Here is a 22,151-nt window from a genome sequence, read left to right as displayed (position 1 = left end):
AACTAGTGAAAATTCTACACTTTATTTCTCCTTCATGTTTGAAGGATATTTTTGCCAGATACGCTATTCTAGGATAAAAGGTTTTTTCCTTCAGCACTTTATGTCACGCTACTCTCTCCTGGACTGTAAGTTTTCCACCAAAATGTCTGCTGCCAGACATATTGGTTGTTATTTGTTTCTTTGTATTGTACGTTGTTTCTTTTCTCTTGCCACTTTTAGGATCCTTTCTTTTTCCTTGACCTTTGGGAGCTTGATTATTAGATACCTTGAGGTGGTCTTATTTGAATTAAATCTACTGTTGTTTTATAACCTTCTTACAGTTGAATATTGCTATCTTTCTCTAGGTTTGGGAAGTTATCTGGTATTATCCCTTTGAATAAACTTTCTACCCCTATATCTTTCTCTACTTCCTCCTTAAGGCCAATAACTCTTACATTTGCCCTTTTGAGGCTATTTTCTAGATCTTGTAAACATGTATCATTCTTTTTTATTCTTCTTTTGTTTTTACTCCTCTGACTAGGTATTTTCAAATAGCCCATCTTCAAGCTGACTAATTCTTCCTTCTGCTTGATCGATTCTTCTGTTAAGAGACTCTGGTGCATTCTTCACTATGTCAACTGCATTTTTCAGTTCTAGAATTTCTGCTTGATTCTTTTTAACTATTTCAATCTCTTTGTTAAATGTATCTCATAGGATTCTGAATTCCTTCTCCATGTTATCTTGAATTTCATTGAGTTTCCTCAAAACAGCTATTTTGAATTCCCCTTCTGAAAGGTCACATATCTCTGTCTCTACAGGATTGGTCCCTGGTGCCTTATTTAGCTCGTTTGGTGTGGTCATCTTTTCCTGGATGGTCTTGATGCTTGTGGATGTTTGTCAGTGTCTGGGCATTGAAGAGTTAGGTATTTATTGTAGTCTTCATGATCTAGACTTGTTTGTACTGCCCTTCTTGGGAAGGCTTTCCAGGTATTTGAAGGGGCTTGGGTGTTATAATTTAAATTTTGGGTCACTGCAGCCATATCTGCATTAGGGGGTATCCCAAGCCTAGTAATACTGTTGCTATTGCAGACCTATAGAGGTACTGCCTTGGATAAGATCGTGAAGAATTCTCTCTGGATGACCAGACAGAGACTCTTGTTTACTTCCCTTACTTTTTTCCAAACAGTCTATCTTTCTGTGCTGAGTTGCCTGTAGCTGGGAGAAGGGTGACATAAGCACCCCTGTGGCCACCACCACTGGTACTATGCTGAGTCAGACCTGAAGCTAGCATGGCACTGGGTCTCACTCAAAGCCCATAGTAAACCTTGCCTGGCCACCACCTATCTTCACTCAAGGCCCTAGGGCTCTATAATCACCCGGTGGCAAAGCCAGCTGGACTATGTCCTTCTCTTTAGGGTAGCAAGATCCCCCTGGCCCCTGTGGCTCCAGAGATGCCATCCAGGAGCCCAGGCCTGGAGTTGGAAATCTCGGGAATCTACCTGGTGCTTTATTCTGCTGTTTCTGAGCTGGCACAAAAGTCAAAAGACAAAGTCCTTCCCACCCTTCTCTTTTTTTCCACAAGCAGAGCAGTCTTTCCCCATGGCCACCACTGCCTCAGGCCCATGGCAAGTACTACCTGGCTACCACCAAACACCAGTGTTCACTCAAACACCAGTGGCACTTCAGTCAGGTTGTGGTAAATGCTTCTAGACCCAGGACTCTTCCTTCAGGGCAGTGGGCTCCCTTCTAGCCTAGGGCACATCCAGAAATACTGTCCAAGAGCCAAGGCATGGAATTGAGGACTGCAAGAACCAGCTTTGTGCTCTACCCTACTGTTGCCAAGCTGGTGTCTAAGCTGCAAGATGAAGTCCCATTTACTCTTCTCCTTTTCTCAAGCATTAAGAGTCACTCTCCATAGCCACCACAGCTAGAAATGTGCTGGGTCACACCTGAAGACAGCATATCTCGGAGTCTCACCCAAGGATGACAACAAACACTATCTGGGTTATTACTGCTGATTATTCAGGGCCTTGGGGCACTTTAGTCAGCAAGTGGTGAATCCTGCGAGGACTTGGTCCTTCACTTCAAGGCAGCAGGTTCCCTTCTGGCACACAATGTGTCTAGAAATGTTGTCCCGGAGCTAGGACCTGGAAGGGGGGCATCATGACTCTGCCTGGTACCCTATCCTACTGTGGCTGAACTGGTATCTGAGTTGCAAGACAAAGTTATCTTTACTCTTCCCTCTCCTCCCCTCAAGCAGAGGGAAGGAATCTCTCCAAGAGCTTCAAGACGTGCTGACTGTGGTTGGGGGAGGGATGATGTAAGCTCTCCTTTAGTCTCCCTGACTGGTGTCTCACTAGGTTGCATGCCCCACTAGTCCACAGGCTCAGAGCCCAAAATAACATCAAGAATTGTCCAGGAATTGCAGTCCTTATGGCCTAGACCGCCTTTCAAGTTTATTCAGAACCCCAGAGCACTTTAGCCCATGGTGCCAAGGCTTGCCAGAACTCAGGAACTGACTGCTGGAATGGGTAATTCACTTCTGGCCAGGGCTGGTCTAAATGCTCCCTCCAGGTGTTCTAAATCAGTTAGACCTCTATGTGGTCTACATCATCTCTTCATGATTTCTTCCCAGTGTTGCTTACCACCATGACAGGGCAACACTGAGTTCCAGTGCAAAGTCCCACAATCACGGCACTCTCCCTCCCTCTCCCAAGCACACAAATTCTTCCTCCATGCCACACAGCCACTGCCAGGGAGAGGCAGGAGGGGTGGCACCAGGAATTCAAGACTATCTTTCCTACTTTATTCAGTGCCTCTTTCAGTGCTAATGAAGTTAAAACCAGGTACTATGATCACTTACCTGATGTTTGGTTCTTATGAAGGTACTTTCTTGTGTGAATAGTTGTACAATTTGGTGTTACTATAGAGAGAACAATCAGTGAAGGCTTCTATCCAGCCATCTTGCTCTGCTCCTCATCTGTGCAGTGGATTGTTAGGCAGCAAGCAGGATGTGGTGGTTTGCAAAGACCAAAAGAACTGTAGCCAAAAATTTAAGGATTAGGCTCTTACACAAACTTATTTAGGAACTCTATGTCTCTTCAATATATCTCTTCTCCTCTTCTTAATATTTTAAAATAATAGTAGAATTAGTGACAGCAGCATTCACAGCAGCACCAGTAGCAGCAGAAGCAAAGGAGTAGATGTACTTGACCTCCTTGCCCTCATTACTTTCCTGACCTCCCTCATCTACCTGTCCCCTCCTCACTCACTGTACTCCAAACACGCTGACCTTCCTGTTGTTCCTTGAACATTCCAGGCATACTTCTACACCAAGGCTTTTGAACTTGCTCTTCCATTAGCCTGGAATTCTCTTCCCTAAATACGTATATGGCTTATTTACTCCCCAATCTTAGGATTTTTCTGAATGGGACCTTTCTAACGGGATGAATGACAATCTATCTCCTTGTCCCTCCTCCAATGCTATCTATCTCTCCTTTCCCTTTCTGCATAATGCATATCACCATCTTACATACTATACATTGTATTTATGTTATTTGTTATCTTGCTAGAATGTAAGCTCCATGAGGGCAAGAATTTTTCTATGCTAAATTTGCTGCTATACCTCAACTGCCTAGAACAGCACCTACTACACGGTAGGTGCTCAAAATGAATTATTAAAGGAATAAAAAACAGAACTCCCCAAAGTGCATTATGTGAACCATTGGTAGTACTCAAGATAACTTTAGGTGGCATATGGACTAGTATTTTTATAATCACATATTTAATAACATGTTTAAAAATTTGAACATCAAAAATTATTTTATGAATATAATTACTTAACATGAGATTGTTTTTTAAAAGTGAGTAGATTTTAAATTGATTTAAATAAAAATATTAGGTAAATAGTAAAGAAAAATATTAGGTAAATAGAAGTATAATCTCCACACAGACGTGACAGGGATTTGCAAAAGACTGACATTTGACTTCTACTAGAATAATGATAAGTCATTTGATTATGTTGATATTGTGACTTTTTCAAAAACTGTAGCCTCTATGTTAAAAATAACAGTATTTTGTTCTCAATATATCTGGGACATGTCAGTGTGGCATTTCTATCTATTGAATATGCACAGGAACCCCAATGGTTCAGAATCTATTTCAATTTGGTGTTCTGTGCAAGTCTAATATATGCTTAATGATGAAAATAATAAATGGCAATAATAATAGCTAACATTTATTGAGCATTTATGGCTAAGCATTTTAGATTCATTATTACATTCATTCCTCACAACCTTATGAAGTCTGAAAATCCAAAATACTCCAAAATCTGAAACTTTCTGAGCACCAACATGATGCCACAAGTGGACAATTTCATACCTGACCTCATGTGACAGGTCACAGTCAAAATGCACAAAATTATTAAACGTCTTGTATAAAATTACCTTCAAGCTATGTGTAAAAGGCATATGTGAAACATAAAGGAATTTTGCATTTATATGTGTTTCATCCCCAAGATATCTCATTATGTATATGCAAATATTATAAAATCTGAAAAAATTCAAAATCCAAAACACTTCAGGTCCCAAGTATTTCAGATAAGGAATGCTCAACCTGTGGTAAAATCTCACTTTACAAATGGGAGAACTAAGGAACAGAAAGTTCTATGAATTTGCTTAAGGTATCACAACTAACAAGTGAGCTAGAATTCAAAGCCAGAGAGTCTGACTTGGAAGCACAGTTTTTTATTTTGATTTTTTGTAGAAATGGAGACTTGCTATTTTGCCCAAGCTAGTCTCAAACTCCTGACCTAGAGTGATCCTCCTGCTTTGGCCTCCCAAAGTGCTGGGATTACAAGTATGAGCCACTATTCCCAGCCAGAGCCTAGCCTTTTAACAGTAATGTTTTTGCTTTTCAAACAGTGATATTTATAATTTTTATTTATTGATTTTTAATATATAGGAAAAATCCAACTTAATTCTCTGTTGCTAAGAAAAATCTGTTGGCCCACATTATAAATGAAGATGAAATTAACAAATCTCCTCCTTCCCTTCTCTCCCCTTTATTACTCATTTTTGGTTAGTTATATTTGTTTCTTCTATTATTTTACTTTATATGTGTGCATGTACTGGTATCCTGTTGCTTGATTTAGCAAACTTAATATCTTTGCATCACCTGCTATGAAAAAGGAGAAGATCTGATACTTACACTGTTGCCCGCCTTCTCACTTCCTCTACCATCTGGTGCTTTTAGTTTATTTTTCTACAATGCCTTTCTTTATAACTTTTACATGTTCCGTAACCATAATTGCCACTGCTGTATTAGTTTTATTCCTGTCAATCTTTATGTTCTGCTTCTGTATTCATCTTTTGGACAGCTAAATTTTGTCCTTTAGTGTTTTTTCAAGATCTTACATGAACTGTATTCAAGACTGTTATGTACATCTGTGCAAGCCATACACTGCACATATCCAGGGAACACCATTCATTCATATTAGAGTGTATGCAAAAAGTGGACATATGTGGCAGCCATGAATATATTCTTTAAGTTCTGGCATATTTGAAAATATTTGTCAATTGCTTATTTACTTTTACGCAGTTTAGCTGGATGCAAAACCATTGAGTCATTTTCCACCCTAAGGACTCTATAATCATTGTACTATTCATTGTTCTAGTGTTATCTAGCATCGAGTAATACCATAAAGAAGTGTGAAACCAGTCTGTGTGCCAGACTTGATCTTTATAAATTCTTGAAAGTTAGAGGATCAGGGTTCTGCCAGCCTGATAGGTGAGAAATACAGTAGTCCCAACTTATCCACAAGGGATACAATCAAAGACTCCCAGTGAATGCAAGTGAATACACACAATACCCTGTGTGTATTGTGTTTTTCCTATACAGACTCAGGATAAAGTTTAATTTATGAATTAGGCACTGTAAGAGAGTAACAAAAATAACTAATAATAAAATAAAACAATTATAACAACATACTGTAATAAAAGTTACGTAAATGTGCTCTCTCAAAATATCTTGTTGTATTGTACCGCAGATAATGGAAACCATGGAAAGCAAAACCACAGTTAGGGGGACTACTGTAATATTTTATTGTAGCATTAATGGACACTTCTTTTATTATTCCTTTTGCTATTTTATATATATAATTAATATATAATATAATTATATAGCATACAGTTATTATATAGCATACAATTATATAGCATACAATTATATAGTATTATAACATATTAACATATATCACAATTACTGATATGTAAATATGATACTATATATACTATATAGTATATATACCATATAGCATATAATTATATATAAATATACATTATAATCATATATAGTATATCGTATATACTATATAATTATATATAATTATAATATATAATTAGCATATTAATATATAAGTATTAATATATAATGTAATTACTAATTATTATTAGTTATATCATTAATATATAATGATATATAATATAATATATATTAATTATTATATTATATAATATACAATCATGATACATTAATTATTATAACTAATATATAATTTTTATTATATAATAATTATATTATCTATTAACATAATATATTAATATATAAATGTAATTACTAATTATGGCTAGTTATATAATTATATAATTAATATATAATATATAATATAAAATATAATAAATTATTATATTATATATCATATACAAGTATATTATATATCATATACAAGTATATTATACATTAAGTATTATAACATATAATTATATATTATATAATATAATGATTACATTATATATTAATGACAGAATTGAGTATAATTAATAATTATATATTAATATGGACATAATATAAAATTCTATTATAATACAAATTGGTGTGATTATATATTAATACTATGGTGTATATTATTTTATGTTTTTGCTTATTATTATAAGCAAAGTTGACCATCTTTTCATGTGTTAAGGTCATTTCAATTTATTTTTCTATGAACTGGCTGTTCTTGTCCTTGGTTCATTTTTCTATTGGTTTGTAGGTCTGTCTCCTAGTGATTTCTAGCAGTCCTTTACATGTTAGATTAGCCCTTTGTAGCTCAAGGCCTGCCTCCTCCAGGAAACTTCCCATGAGTTATATACTAAGATAGAGTAATAGTTCCAGCAAAGTAGCAGACAAAGAAGGGGTTTGACATGGGGAATGCTGTCTCTAAAAAAATTTAAAAGTATGAAAAAAGCGAGACTCTAGCACATAAAAAGTAAGAAAGACTGGGGACAGTGTCTCACACCTGTAATCCCAGCACTTTGAGAGGCTGAGATGGGTGGATCTCTTGAGGCCGGGGGTTCAAGACCAGGCTGGGCAACATGGTAAAACCTTATCTCTACTAAAACTACAAAAATTAGCAGGGCCTGGTGGTGCACACCTGTAGTCCCAGCTACTCGGGAGGCTGTGGCAGCTGAAACCCAGGAGGCAGAGGTTGCAGTAAGCCGAGATCGCACCACCACACTCCAGCTTGGCCAAACAGTAAGAGTGTCTCAAAAAAAAAAAAAGAGAGAGCGAGATAAACCATGGAGTTAGTGTATGTGCCCCCAGAGAAGGCAGGGAGCACGCTATGACTTCAAAATGAGATTGAGGCTAGAAGTCAGGAAGACAATAGATTTCAGGTATTGGTAGAAGGAAAAGAATGGTAGAAAGAGATCAAAGCATTTGTTGAGAGTGCTTAAAAAAAAAAAAAAAAAAATTGGAGGTCAGGCGTGGTGGCTCACACCTGTAATCCCAGCACTTTGGGAGGCCAAAATGGGTGGATCATCTGAGGTCAAGAGTTAAAGACTAACCTGGCCAGCATGGTGAAACCCTATATCTACTAAAAATACGAAAAATAGCCAGGCATAGTGGCACATGCCTTTAGTCCCAGCTACTCCGAGAGGCTGAGGCAGGAGAATCACTTGAACCTGGGAGGCGGAGGTTGCAGTGAGCCAAGATAGTGCCACTGCACTCCAGCCTAGATGACGAGAGTGAAACTCCCATCTCAAAAAAAAAAGAAGGCGGACCTGGGGGGCTGGCGCGGTGGTTCATGCCTGTAATCCCAACACACTTTGGGAAGTCAACAAGGTCAGGAGTTCGAGACCAGTCTGACCACATGGTGAAACCTCGTCTCTACTAAAAATACAAAAATTAGTCAGGCCTGGTGGCACGCGCCTATAATTCCAGTTACTCTGGAGGCTGAGGCCGGAGAATCGCTTGAACCTGGGAGGCGGAGGTTGCAGTGAGCCAAGATCGCACCTGAACCCGGCAGGCAGAGGTTGCAGTAAGCCGAGATCATGCCACTGCACTCTAGCCTGGGTGACAGAGCGAGACACCATCTCAAAAAAAAAAAAAAAAAATAGGAAAGAGACCAAAAAGAAATCACTAGAAAGTGATGCGCAAGATTGTGAAAAGGCCTCAAGGTAACCCAGCAACTCATTCCCAGAAATTTTGCCAAGAGAAATAACATCTGACTATAAAAACACTCATACAAGAATTTTTATCACAGGTTTATTTACAATAGGCCAAAAGTGGAAACAACCCAGTGTCCAACAACAGGCGAATGGACAAACTCACGGTGGTATATTCACACAATGGATACCGCTTCACAAACTGCTCATACTGGGAATGACACGAGGAATTGCAAAAACACACTGAGAGAAAGAATCTTGGCTGGGTGCAGTGGCTCATGCCTGTAATCCCAGCGGTTTGGGAGGCTAAGGTGGGCGGATCACTTGAGTCCAGCAGTTCAAGACCAGCCTAGGCAATATGGCAAAACCCCATCTCTAAAAGAAAATCCAAAATAAAAAATTATCTGGGCATGGTGGCACATGCCTGTAGTCTCAGCTACTTAGGAGACTGAGGTGGAAGGATCACTTGAGCCTGAGAGGTCAAGGCTGCTGTGAGCCATGATTGCACCGCTGAACCCCAGCCTGGGGAACAGAGTGAGACCCTATCTTTATTTTTTAAATTTATATTTAAAGAAATATTACACAGAAGATGTATACTTCATATAGGATGTTTGAATTAACATATAGTAGATAAAAATCAGAAGAACAGTTGTCTATGGGAAGAGTGGATACAACAAGATTTTTGAAAAAGGATAAAGGGAATTTGGGGGGTAATGTTCTATATCTTAATAGGGATTTAGATTATACAGGTACAGGTATTTGTCAAAACATCATACAGCAAATTTGTTTTATGTGTTTCATTTTACATAAATTTTACCTTAAAAAAAGAACCATAGACCAATATTAAACTTATTATGTTGCTGAGGTCTGCAGAGGTGATGGGTACTGATGCCTGCCATTCAATTTGAAATGCATCAAAAAAGAAGTTGATTTGATGGATAGAAAAAGAAGTGAATAGGTGAGTAGACTTGTGATAAAGAAAGTATACTAAAATGTTAACTCTGGGATCTGAGTGGTGAGTATATGGGTGTTCACTATAAAATGTTTCAAACTTGTATGTGTTTTGAAATATTTTAATAAATTTCTTATGAGCAAATAAGTAAATAAGGTAATAAAATAGTAAATTCATAAAAGCTATGGGCAAAAGTGTTGGGGAAAAGCTAACTCATGAAAAGAAAAGGAAGCTGTCACCTATGTCTAAACGAATCAACAGTGGAGGAAAAGAAGACAACAGAAGAATTAAGGTGGAGGAAGCCCAAAGTAAATAAGAATCGTGGGTTCAGAACACAGGGACCCCAATCCTGGAAGAGGAAAGATTGGAAGCAAAGAGGAGAAAGAAATCAAAGGGTAAGTCTTAGTAAAATTACATCCATATAGCAAAGGCACAATTTAAGAATGTATAAAAATAGTAAGATTCAAAACATTAAAGTCACAGTTGGCATGGCCCTAAGAGAGAAGAAAGTGGATATGATTTTACTGCAAGAAATAAAGCTTAATGCCTAGAGAGCATTTGTATTATACATAAAGGGAGTGGGTTTAGGGATTTTCCCACATGTCAATAATAGGCAAAGGGAATGCTATCGAAGTAGAATTGTGTTTAATATACAAAACGAAGATGTTGGAAAATCTTAGTTGCCAGATGCATATTTAAAATGCTGCAGATGAACGGGAGACTGGGAATAACAAAATGTGAAGCTGCCTCCCAAAAGTAATCTTTCCTTTGTGCAAGAACACTTCAACTATACCTTTTAAAAGGTATACACGTGGAAAGTCATCAAAACTCAACCTATATCAAGTAGGGTCTCTGGGAAGAGTTTGGGAAGTTCAACTGAAGAATTAATGGCCAGTGGGCTACTGGACTAGTCAAAATTGAATGCATTCCTTCTCTTTGTTTACTAACAGTTGATAGTAAGTATTTGGACAAAAGGGGACCTATAAAGCTATATACATAATTCTCTAATTATGAATTTGGAGACCTTTTAAGCTTTTGTTTTCTGATATGTAAAATGGAAATAATTCTCACAATATCTGGTGCATTCTAAGCCTTCAATAATGATTTCTATTGATTTGTGAGGACATGTGAATAAAGAACATTTACATACACCTGCCTGGAATATACACACCAGAAAGAGAAGTAAATTAGTAGAATTTTCTGGATGGTAGGAGGGAAAACTTAGAGATTGTGAAGGATAAGGTGTAAGATAAAGTATTTTTCAACATCCCATAGTAATAACTGAAATTAGCTTCTCAATAGGCCAGAAATTTTGCAGAATTGGGGATGAGCTACATCTTATTAGACAAAGAAGAAATTTTTTTTCCTAAGAGAAATAATGAAAGAAGGAGAGTTTCAAACATCCTTTTGGATTTAAAGAGTTATGGTCCATGTTAGCCAGGCACAGTGGCTCACACCTGTAATCCCAGCACTTTGGGAGGCTGAGTAGGCAGATGACTTGAAGTCAGGAGTACGACACCAGCCTGGCCAACATGGTGAAACCCCATCTCCACTAAAAATACAAAATTAGCCGAGCGTGGTGGTGCATGCTTGAAGTCTCAGCTACTCAGGAGACTGAGGTAGGAGAGCCGCTTGAACCTGGGAGCCGGAGGTTGCAGTGAGCCGAGGTCGCACCACTGTACTCCAGCCTAAGCAACAGAACGAGTGTCTGTCTCAAATAAATAAATAAAGAGTTATGACACATGTTAAAATGGACATAATTGAAGAGAAGAATAAAGTCACAATTTTGCTTACTAGTTATAAAATGAGTTATGCTTGTTGTTAATAATTCAAATAATATTGAAAATGTGTAAGGCAAAAATCCTCAATGAGGAGGTAAGTAAAACACAGACTTAACTAAAAATAAATATTCCACCTCTAATTCCTGGAGAGTGTTTAATCCATGATGGACAGGCGACATGAATTAAATAACGCATCTGGAGGTAGGGCCAAAGCATCACTAGTTGTTGGATCTCCCCAGGTGGTGCCAGTGGCAGCCGAGTTTGAGCATCAGGATTGTAGAGCAGTGGCCCTCCAGGTGTGGTCCTCAAACTAGCAGCATCAGTATCATCTGGGAACTTGTGAGAAATTCAGACACTTGGCCTCCCACCCTAGACCCACTGAATCAAACACTCTGGGGGTGGGGTCCAGAAATCCATGCTTCGCCAAGACCTCCAGACAATTCAATGCAGCTTAAGATTGAGAACCTTAAGTATGCAAGAAGAAAAGCACTGGAGGTAAAGGATGTACTGAACATAGTAACAGGTATAGTTTGGATATTTGTCCCCTCCAAATCTCAGATTGAAATTTGATTCCCAGCATTGGAGGTGGGGCCTGGTGCCATGCTTCTTGTACAGTTGTATAGCCTGCAGAACCATGAGCCAAATAAACCCCTTTTCTTTAACAACTACCTAGCCTCAGGTATTCCTTTATAGCAATGCAGTCTAAAACAGTAACTAAGATTGCATATTTTACAGTTTGAGTGTCATTTGTATAATATATTAATAACATAATAATAACACAATTTTGCCAGGCATGGTGGCTCACGTCTGTAATCCCAAAACTTTGGGAGGCCAAGGTGGGTGGATTACTTGAGGTCAGGAGTTCGAGACCAGCCTGGCCAACTTGGTGAAACCGCGTCTCTGCTAAAAATACAAAAATATTAACTGGGCGTGGTGGCACACACCTGTAATCCCAGCTACTCGAGGGGCTGAGTCATGGGAATCACTTGAACCTGGGCGGCGGAGGTTGCACTGAGCCAAGATCGCACCACTGCACTTCAGCCTGGGCAACAGAGTGAGATTGTGTCTCAAAAAAAAAAAAAAAAAAAAATTAAATTAAAACTAAAAAAAAGCGCACACACATAATTTTAATTTATCTTTCCCTTTCCCTTTAAAATATCCTTTTTCTAGATGAATGTATGGTCAGGTCTCATGACTTTTCTTTTTTCTTTTTTTTTTTTTCTGAGACAGAGTCTCACTCTGTCACCCAGGCTGGAGTGCAGTGATATAATCTTGGCTCATTGCAACCTCCACCTCCTGGGCTCAAGCAATTCTCATGCCTCAGCCTCCCAAGTAGCTGGAATTACAGGCGCCCACCGCCACGCCTGGCTAATTTTTGTATTTTTAGTGGAGACAGGGTTTCACCATGTTGGCCAGGCTGGTCTTGAACTCCCAGTCTCAAGTGATCCACTTGTCTCAGCCTCCCAAAGTGCTGGGATTATAGGCGTGAGCCACCACAACCGGCCTCTTATGACTTTTCTACTCACTCTTAAGAAACATCTCCCAATTCGGAAGTTATAAAATGCCCACAAAGATGGGACTCCTCCCCATGCTTCCAAACTCCTTGGAGGTGGCATGAAGTTGCTCCCAGGCTGGCATATGGGGAATGAAAAGAGAAGGAGTAAGGCGGGACAAGGAATTTATCTGTGGCTGATAGCTTCAGCTCTCATGGCCAGGTAGACAGACTCCTTCCCCTACAGATGCTTTCTTGGGCTCCCTGGAAGCCTCTCTGCTCTTCCTCTCTGGCCACTCCCACCAATGGGTCCTGCCTTGTGCTCCTCAGGGGACCGCACCCTGTCAGTCACCACCGACCTCTGTAGTCCACTCCACACAGACTGTCAGGGCCTCCTGGGCTCTTCCAGCCCATTTCTCCCTCCAGTGAGGCCAACTTCTGACCACAGAGAAACCCTTCTATAACCCCTAGCCCTCCACATCCCTTGGAGGTCAAGAAATTCACCTATCCTGCTGCTGCTAGACCTCTTCCCCCAACCACAGGGACACATGACAAGTTCTCTGAATGGATGCCTTGAAGCCATCTGCTCCCAATGGACTTCAAGGTATGGGGGATATACATCATGGCAATAGTTCTCTCTCAAGAAAATACTTCCCTCATACAATCTCTGTTCCTCTCTCCTTTCTTCGCTCTTTTCCTTGCCTTAAAATAGGCAAGGATTCAAGAGGTCTTGAGCCAGTTTGATGACATTTTCTTTGTAAATTGTCCATTTAGTGATATGGTTTTGAAATATCACGTATATCTGACTTGATGTCTATACACAGACTTCCATATTAGCAGCCTGTTACATAAAGAGATTCTCATGTGGTCCTAAACAACCTGGTGAAATCTACATCATGATTATCATCATTGTCCAAAGTCACACATCTGAAAAGAGGCAAGGCAGTAGTGTGGTCTCAGTCTCCCAACTCCAGACTGTGCTCTTTCAACCACTCCATGAGATGGACAGGACTTGCTGAAAGAGAAATGGGAGGTAGTGATGCATGGACTATGGGGTCACTTATTAGAGCCGAGGTTCAGGGTGAACTGACAGCCCCAAGGGTACAGAACCAGGAGGAGAGTTCCCACAAATGTATTAAGAACCAGAAAATGTCAATAAGATGGTATCTGAGTTAAGTTTCTTTTGATTACAAATAATAAAGACCCACTGAAGGCACTTGAAATAAATGAGTATGTTCACTGTCTTGACAGTAGCGATGGTTTAATGGGTTTATACATATGTCAACACATATCAGATTATTACTTTGAAATATGTGTGGTTTACTATTAATATACGCCAATTATACCTCAATAACATTGTCTCTAAAAACTCAAAAAGCAAAAAATGAACAAAAGAAATGAGCTGCAGTAGAACATCAAAAATAAAATACCAGGGATAAAGATGCTCTGGGAGTAACAAAAACATGTATAGGTCAGGGGAGAACTGGACAAGAACAAAAACACATGTGGGAAAATAAAAGGATCATGAAGCAAACAAAAGGAGAAAGTAAAACATTTGAAGTTTAGTGTTCCTAAGATATTAATATTCAGTGGCTGTGGACATTTTATTGGCTTTGTTAGGTGGAAGAAAAAGAGTTATAAATATTTCAATATGTAAAATGATATAGATTTTACAGTAAAATTCTTGTAAAGCCCAAATGAGATCAAGTATACATTATCATTTTGAAAGGTAAAACTTGTTTAAAAGTGTAAGTAGTTATTAATAATAGAACATTTTAATAGCCATTCCTGATTAATTCAGATTTTCCCCAGCAGACACCTCTCCCTTTCATGTGTAATTGGATGTTATGCACAGCTTTCTCATCTACAGGTTAAGAACTTTTCAAGAAAGAGTTGTGACCCAGACATGGATGTGTGACTGTACTGCCATAAGCCTCTTTAGGCCTGGTCTCCCCTGCTGGTGTACCTCCTGCATACATCACCAGCAAGAATCCTGACTGATGGGAGTGGGAGCCAAGGAGAGTCTGGCGCCATGCTGTGTGAAGTTGAGTTGACTTGTCCAGCCATCTGTCACTGGGAAAACAAGCTTCCCACATACATGTGTGATATCAACAGCTGGAGGATCAGGGATGACTTCAGCCCTTCAGAAAGATCCAGGGCCTATGTCTTCCCTCTCAGAGTAACTTTTCACAAATATGGCAGACTACTCAAACACATTTTCCAGAAATCCCTTGAACTCATTGCAAGCCACAGCACACTCCCTTGCCTGGCTGCTTCCAAACAGGTGATGTCCACCTGAGAGTCACAATTCTTGTCTGACCTCCAGTAGCCAAATTTGCATTTGTTCGGGAGAGTAAGGAGCAACATCTGCCTTTATCCCTAGGTGCCTAGCATATTACCTGATGCATATGAGGGACTCAAAAATTATTTGTGGAAGGAAGGAAGAGAGAGACTGAGGAAGGGAGAGAAGGAGACAGACAAAAGGCTCAAGTGAATATTTATCATTTTAGGAAACCAGGGATCCTGCAGAAATGCCCCTATGCAAATATCTAGCAGTGTTCTGCAAAATTTAGGAGGTTCTTAAGGCACTCTTCACAAGTAGGGACTAAGTGCCTTGGGGGAATATGGCGAATGGGACCGTATCCATGACTCTCAGGTTTACTGTCCTTTCCCCCAGAACACACCTGACCTGAAGGGAGGGATTTCCATAGCAGATGCTGTTAGCTGCCAACCCAGTATCCATTCTTTCCTCTTCCTTATTAGAACACCAATTTATTGGGCAACGTGCATTCATATCTCCCTTAGATTCCTTTGCAGGAAGCTTCTAAGGACTATGGGAGGTGTTTTCGGACAATACAGAAGAACAGCAATGGATAGTCCAGAAAATCCTTAACCTACAACCTTTATGAAGGAAAGAAAAGGAAGGAGGGAGGGAAGGAAGGAAGGAAGGAAGGAAGGAAGGAAGGAAGGAAGGAAGGAAGGAAGGAAGGAAGGAGGAAAGAGAGAAAAAAAAAAGAAACGGAACAAAAGAAAGAAAGAAAGAAGAAAGGAAAGAAAGAGTGGAGAGAGAAAGGAAAGAAAGAAAGAAAGAAAGGAAAAAAAAGAAAGAAAGAAAGAAAGAAAGAAAGAAAGAAAGAAAGAAAGAAAGAGAGAGAGAGGGAGGGAGGGAGGGAGAGGGAAGGAAGGAAAGAAAAGAAAGAAAGGGAAAAAGAAAAGTTCAGCCCTTTCCCTGCCTGAATGAATGCAATCACTGGAGGAACAGTCATCTTGCAAACATGAGCACAGAAGCCACACACTACAGATGGTAAAGCAGGAAGAATGAGGAAGCCTGGGTCTCTGAAAGGACCGTGAGTATATTGTATCAGTTCTAGACAGACTTCCTCCAGATTTCTTTTTGCATGATAAAAATAAAATCTCTGTTTGGTTCATCACAATCAGGTTTCTGTTTTAAACTGTCTGATATAATTATAACTGATGAGTCAGTGTATTAGGCCATTCTTGCATTGCTATAAAGAAATATCTGAGACTGGGTAATTTATAAGAGACTTAATTGGCTCACGGTTCTGCAGGCTGTACAGGAAGCATAGCGCCGGCATCTGCTTCTGGGGAAGCCTCTGGAAGCTACAGTCATGATGGAAGGCAAACTGGGAGCTCGCACATCTCATGGCGAAAGCAGGAGTGGGAGGTGGAGGGGAGGTGCCACACACTTTAAACAACAAGATCTTGTGAGAACTCACTATCATGAGGACAGCACTAAGCCATTCATGAGGGATTAGCCCCCATGACCCAATCACCTCCCATCAAGCCCTACCTCCAACATTGGGGATTACATTTCAACATGAGATTTAGGCAGGGAACAAATACTCAACTGTATCCACCAGAAACACAATGTGAATCAGTGCACACAAGCACTTCTGGAAACCAACCCATTGGGAGGAGAATCACAGCAGTGCCCTTCCACGAGTGCGACCCCCTGAGTTATTGCTATAATTGTGTTCTCTTAGACTAATGAGTAAGGAGACAAAACAAAGAAACCAGACAACACGCTGCCAGACCCTATTAAAGTCAGCCAGAGAAGGCTGTCTTGAAGTTCCACCTGCCTGAAGACAGGATTCACACTCTATTGAAGGGGAATAGAGCTGCTTGGATACAGGCACAGCAGGAAGACAGCTTTTCAAGGACACAATGAGAAGAGTGCAACAAGTATTGGAGCCACCAGTCAGACTGCTGACAAACTGGCACCTATGATTTGGGCTCTGGCCAACAGAACAAAATGACAGGAGATGATGACAGGAAGCGGTGTACCATGAGCCGGAACCAGGAACCTCCACATTCCAGCAACAGTTTGCAAGCTACAGAGAAAACAAGCTGGGTGTGGACAAGTGGGACTTGGACTTTTCAGATATTGCTGTCTGATGTTTGGAGAACTAGAAACCAGGGAAATCTGGCAGATGCCCATGTTTGCCTACCCGAAAAGCATCCCCTCAACCTGTCTTCCTTGCCGAAGAGCCCATTGCCCTCTGCAGAGGTGACAATGCCATTCACCCATTTTTCCAGCTCCCCTTGCAGCTGAGGAGTGAGTATATAGCCTAATTCTGGCCTATGGAACCTGTTGAGCGGCTTCTGGGAAAGATTTTCCTCCTGCATAATGCTTTCTTCCCCCATTTGATGAGGAAATGTAGCACCTTGGACTACTGTGGTCAACTCATGATCCTAAGGGGAGACACCACCAAAATGCAGATGGCAAATGGACAAATGGGATGCACCCGAGTCTTCATGATGTGGTGGAGCCACTGCACCAACCCTGAAATCACTTGTTTCCATCCTACTTCTCAGTAAGATAATTGTTCTTACAGTTCACATTGCTTCCAGTTGTGTTCTCTGTTACTTACAGCAGCTGAAAGCATCCTTGCTGATACAGGGGAGATGGGAGGAAACCTGTGGGCCCCAAGCCTCTTGAGAAGGAGTGGAGACATACTCTCACCGTTTTTTCCTCTTCAGATCTCACATTAAGAGGCCCAGAAAGAGCCATCAGCTCTTTCTGACATCAGGGTTTTAATTATTTGTATCACAGTCCCATCTCTCACCATCGACGTACCTGCTCTGCAGCTGTCAAGAATACAGGAGATGTGAGAATGAAAACTCAGCGTATCAGGCTTGGTTATCAGAGAATCTTCACTCAATTGGGGGTCAGTAGTCAAAGAATTCCAGGATACTTTCCATGTGAGCAATAGGAAGAGAGAGGGCAGTGGTTTCCCTGCATTAAATTTAGATGGTGGGTCTTGATAGGAGAATGGGCATACTTTTGAGAAATAATACTCTATAGTGTATGAGTATTACTGTGTGTGTGAGAGTGTAGACTATACACTCTGGGGGAAGGTAGGGTATAAAGGAACAAACATTTTTGGTAGTATGTACCCATTTAGCACATTGCCTGTATATGTTAGTTCACTTCTTTCTAGTCCTCACAAAAATCCTATAAAGTAAGTATTTGCATCCTTTTTGCAGATTAAGAAACTGAGGAGCCAGGCACTGTGGCACGCAACTGTAGTCCTGGCTACTCAGGAGGCTGAGGCAGGAGGATCACTTGAGGCCAGGAGTTCAAGGCTGCAGTGTGCTATGATCATGCCTGTGATCCAGCCTGGGCAACATAACAAGACCTTATCTCAAAGAATAAAAAAAGGAAGAAAGAAATGGAGCCTGTGAGACTTTAGCTAATATGCCCAAAATCACATGGTCACTTTGGTTTAATTCCAAAGTCAAGGATCTTTCCATTGCATCACACTGCCTGCGTGGAAACATGTCAGTGTTGAGGAGTGGAGAGGGGGTGGTGGATATGGGTGAGTGTGGTACATGTATGTGTGTCTATGTTTGTGTGTGAATTAGTGTGTGTGCAGGTGAGTGTGTGTGTGTGTGTGTGTGTGTGTAAGAAATGATAGCTAACAGCAAAGTTGTTTATTTATTTTTGTTCTCAGCCATGGCTGAGTTACCTATATGCTAGATGGCCCACTGGATAGATACGGTGTTGGAGCAACATTTTTAGATTGCTTTGGGGCAAAGGGAAGTGCTGGATGTCTGCAAGATCACAGCCTCACTAGTCTCTGGTTCCAAGCCCAGCACAGGAGGAGTTTGACAACCACTTTCTCGGTTGAAGACAGGGTTAAAACTGAGACTGTAGCTAAAATTAGTCTTGGATGGTATGTGGGTTGGCAGGTGAATATAGTTTTGGTCTCGGGGCTTCATGCATCTGCCAATCATCAGCACTTTTTTTTAAGTTGTCATTTTGCAAGTTTAAAACAGGCTTCTCTGGTGTCAGGAAAACAAAAACATTCCTAAAACCCTCACAGTTGTGTCCAAGGGCTTCTGGACCTCAGGGCAGGACAAAGGAGAGCAGCAAAGCGACTGCTAGGGAAAGAGCAGGACTCGCTTTGACCTCCAGAGAGTTGGACACTGACGGTCTGGAGTGAATGTTCCCATTGCCAATATGCCCTCCAGGGCCTAACTGTGAGGCAGCAGGATTAGGGGCTGCTACCTTCTCTCCTGGGATGCCAGGACTGCTAATCCCTCCTGCAGGTTTCTATGTTCAAACGTTCCTTTCAAGTCCTTGGGAAATCATCCCCAACTAATAAAGTAAGTTCACAAACTGCAAAAATAATGGCCCCCTCCAAGTTTCCCTGCCTGGTCAGGGAGCAGTGAGAGAGGCCCTCGGCTGCCACAGGGATGACTCTGGGAGCTGAGGAGAGGCGCCCAGGCACCATCTCCCTTCCTGTGTCTCCCCTCTGAGCATACTCACTCCAGCATGGTTTGTGGGCTCCTAACAGGGGAGAAGCCATTCTCTAAAGCTGCCCGCATGGAATTCCCATCTCACACGTGTACCTCAGAGCCAACCACCCCCACCCCATCACACGTGAGGGCAAGGCAGGGACCTAGAGTGCGTTTCCAAGGAGAAGCCAGATTTTGAAAAGACCCCCAAGTAGTACCTGCCGGTTTTCTTTGTTCCTGGTTTGGCAGATAGAGGAACGTTTGATAAGTATGTGAGTAATTTAACTATCCAGGTACATCAGTGAGGGTGGTTCTCTTAAATATAATTCTCAGTAGGCCCACAGCCTCCAAGGCAAGAAGCATGTCAGTGTGCAAGTGAGTTTGAGTTGTTTTATCTTATAGATATCCCTGAATCTATTCTGATGAATAAAAAGCAAATTATTTATAAGCTAAATTTAACTATTAGTCCATATTCACACTGCTATAAAGAACTACCTGAAACTGGGTAATTTATAAAGAAAAGAGGTTTAACTGACTCACCATTTCACATGGCTGGGGAGGCCTTAGGAAATTTACAATCATGGTGGAAGGCAAAGGGGAAGCAAGGCACATCTTACATGACAGCAAGAGAGAGAGAGAAGGGGGAGGTGCTACACACTTTTAAATGATAAGATATCGTGAGAACTCACTCACTATCATGAGAACAGCAAGGGGGAAATCCAATCCACCCCACGATCAAACCACCTCCCACTAGGTCCTTCCCCTCACATGTGGGGATTGCAATTCAACATGAGATTTGGGTGGGGACACAGGACCAAACCATATCAACTACTATGTGTACCAAATTACTCATAAGAACCCTCATGCCTCTAGTAAAAACAGCTTCAGAGGAAATAATTATTTAAATAGGCCTTTCTCTTTCATTCTTTCTTTCTTTTTATTTTTTCAAGGCAGGGTCTCACTGTGTGGTCCAGGCTGGAGTACAGTGACTCAATTATGTCTCACTGCAGGCTCAAACTTCTGGTCTTATGCAGGCTTCCCACCTCAGCTGGGGCTACAGGCATGCATCACCACACCTGGATAATTTTTTCTTTTTTGTAGGGACAGAAGTCTCGCCATGTTGCCCAGGTTAGTCTCAAATTCCTCCCTCTTCAGCTTCCCAAAGTGCTGGGATTATAGGCATGAACCACCACAACCAGCTTAGCCATCTTCTAAACTTCCTACAGACCAAAACAAGAGACAGGGAGCTATTCCCTAAAGCTACCTTAATGGAATTCATGCTGTAGGGGAGGGAAAATATCTCTTGTTCTGGCCATCTTGAGTTCTGCAGCTGGGGCCCTGCAAATTAGACTAAGAAGAAATAGATTAACAAGAGAAAAACAGATTATTAACAGGTGCATCATGGCTTCACATGGCAGTACCCATCAATGAGTAAATCAGCAGGGTTAGAACTTAGGCTTATATAACACCTTAACAAAAGAACAATAAATTTTTAGAGAAGTGACAAGACAAAGGAAAAAAACCTTGAGTTTCAAGGGGCAGCAAATTGTGGAGAGGCAAATATATGGAGAAAATAATGGAACATCAGGGCTAACTAAGGTTTGTATGTGGGTTTCTCTGTTGCTATATCCGGGCTGATATGGGTCTAGTGTTGTCCTCAGTGATTAATTTCTGTCCTAACTAGTAGGAAGGGGAACAGGGACCCCTTTACAAATTTATGTTCTGCTTTTAGGCAAATGACTGGGGAGAGGGCAAGACAGAGAGCATTTTTTGTATCTGCTTCTTCTCCATTGCCTTCCATTGAGAAGCCATCTTTTAGGCTGACATATTTCAGGGTGGCATATATTTCTCCCTGTCAGTGTCAACTCAAGTCCTTTCTAGTCTCGCCAACAGACATCCACTGACATCCCTTCTGCCCAGCACTGGGAAATTTACTGAGGGACTTTCAAAAGAAATTTCTGCCCTCCACGAACCTCTCCTTTCATGAGGACAAGACTTTCAAATGAAAAAGAGTAAAAGAACAATTAAAGGCAGTTCCCTGTATCCACATGGAAGGCAGTAAGTGAGTGCCTAGCTGCCTTCTCCTATGAAGCATCTCAGATACCTGCACTCAGCATCAGCGTCCATAAAGGCCTGGAATTAACTCACTGTCCACAGTGGGCCATTCCCTTTTCTCGCCCATGCTGTCCCCTCAGCATGGCATGGCCTTCCTCCCATCAGAGTTCTCCCTACAGAGTCAGCTCCTCAAAGCCCACCTGCTTCATGACATTCCCAGATGGCCGGTCAGTTTGAATGACTCCTCCGACCAGACTCTCAATGTGGGCCAAAAGACCTGGAATCAGGAGTTACTTGTTACAGTTCAATGGGCAGAGAAAAGGAAATCAGAGGCAGAGCTCCCCGGAGATCATTATTCTTTGTAAATTTTCATTAAACAACTGATATATATATTTTTATAACAAAAAAGAGAGTAAACAAAATGTTTAAGGACTCATAAACACAAATGAAAATTATTGCATTTCCACAACCCAGAAACAACAAGTAACATTTGAAAAACTTTTTTTCTGGTTGTTATTCTACCTGTATCTAGATAAAAAGAAGTTTAGGTGTAGGTGCAGATACAGATAATGCGTCTACCAAGAAAAAATAAAACAATACTGCACTGTGCTGTTTCTGTTTCGTTAACTGCTTGTTTCACTCGACAATGGATACTGGGCGTCTTTCCACGTCCAGAATTACCCTTCTAACATTAGGCAGGTCAGAGT

General features: G+C 40.9%; 1 long non-coding RNA gene across 1 annotated transcript in view; it reads right to left on the bottom strand.

The window, feature by feature from the left end:
• Nucleotides 1–723: 723 nt before the first annotated feature.
• The window catches only part of LOC110741806, an 84,296-nt gene continuing 62,868 nt past the window's right edge, over nt 724–22,151 (bottom strand). Inside the window, exon 3 of the long non-coding RNA XR_002518707.2 lies at nt 724–3,018. This is a non-coding gene — a long non-coding RNA (uncharacterized LOC110741806). The remainder of the gene's footprint in view (nt 3,019–22,151) is intronic.

The sequence above is a fragment of the Papio anubis genome, chromosome 19 (genome assembly GCF_008728515.1).
Source record: "Papio anubis isolate 15944 chromosome 19, Panubis1.0, whole genome shotgun sequence".
Classification (NCBI taxonomy): Eukaryota; Metazoa; Chordata; class Mammalia; order Primates; family Cercopithecidae; genus Papio; species Papio anubis.
Note: the sequence above shows the minus strand (reverse complement) of the source record. Positions and strands in the feature narration are given on the sequence as shown.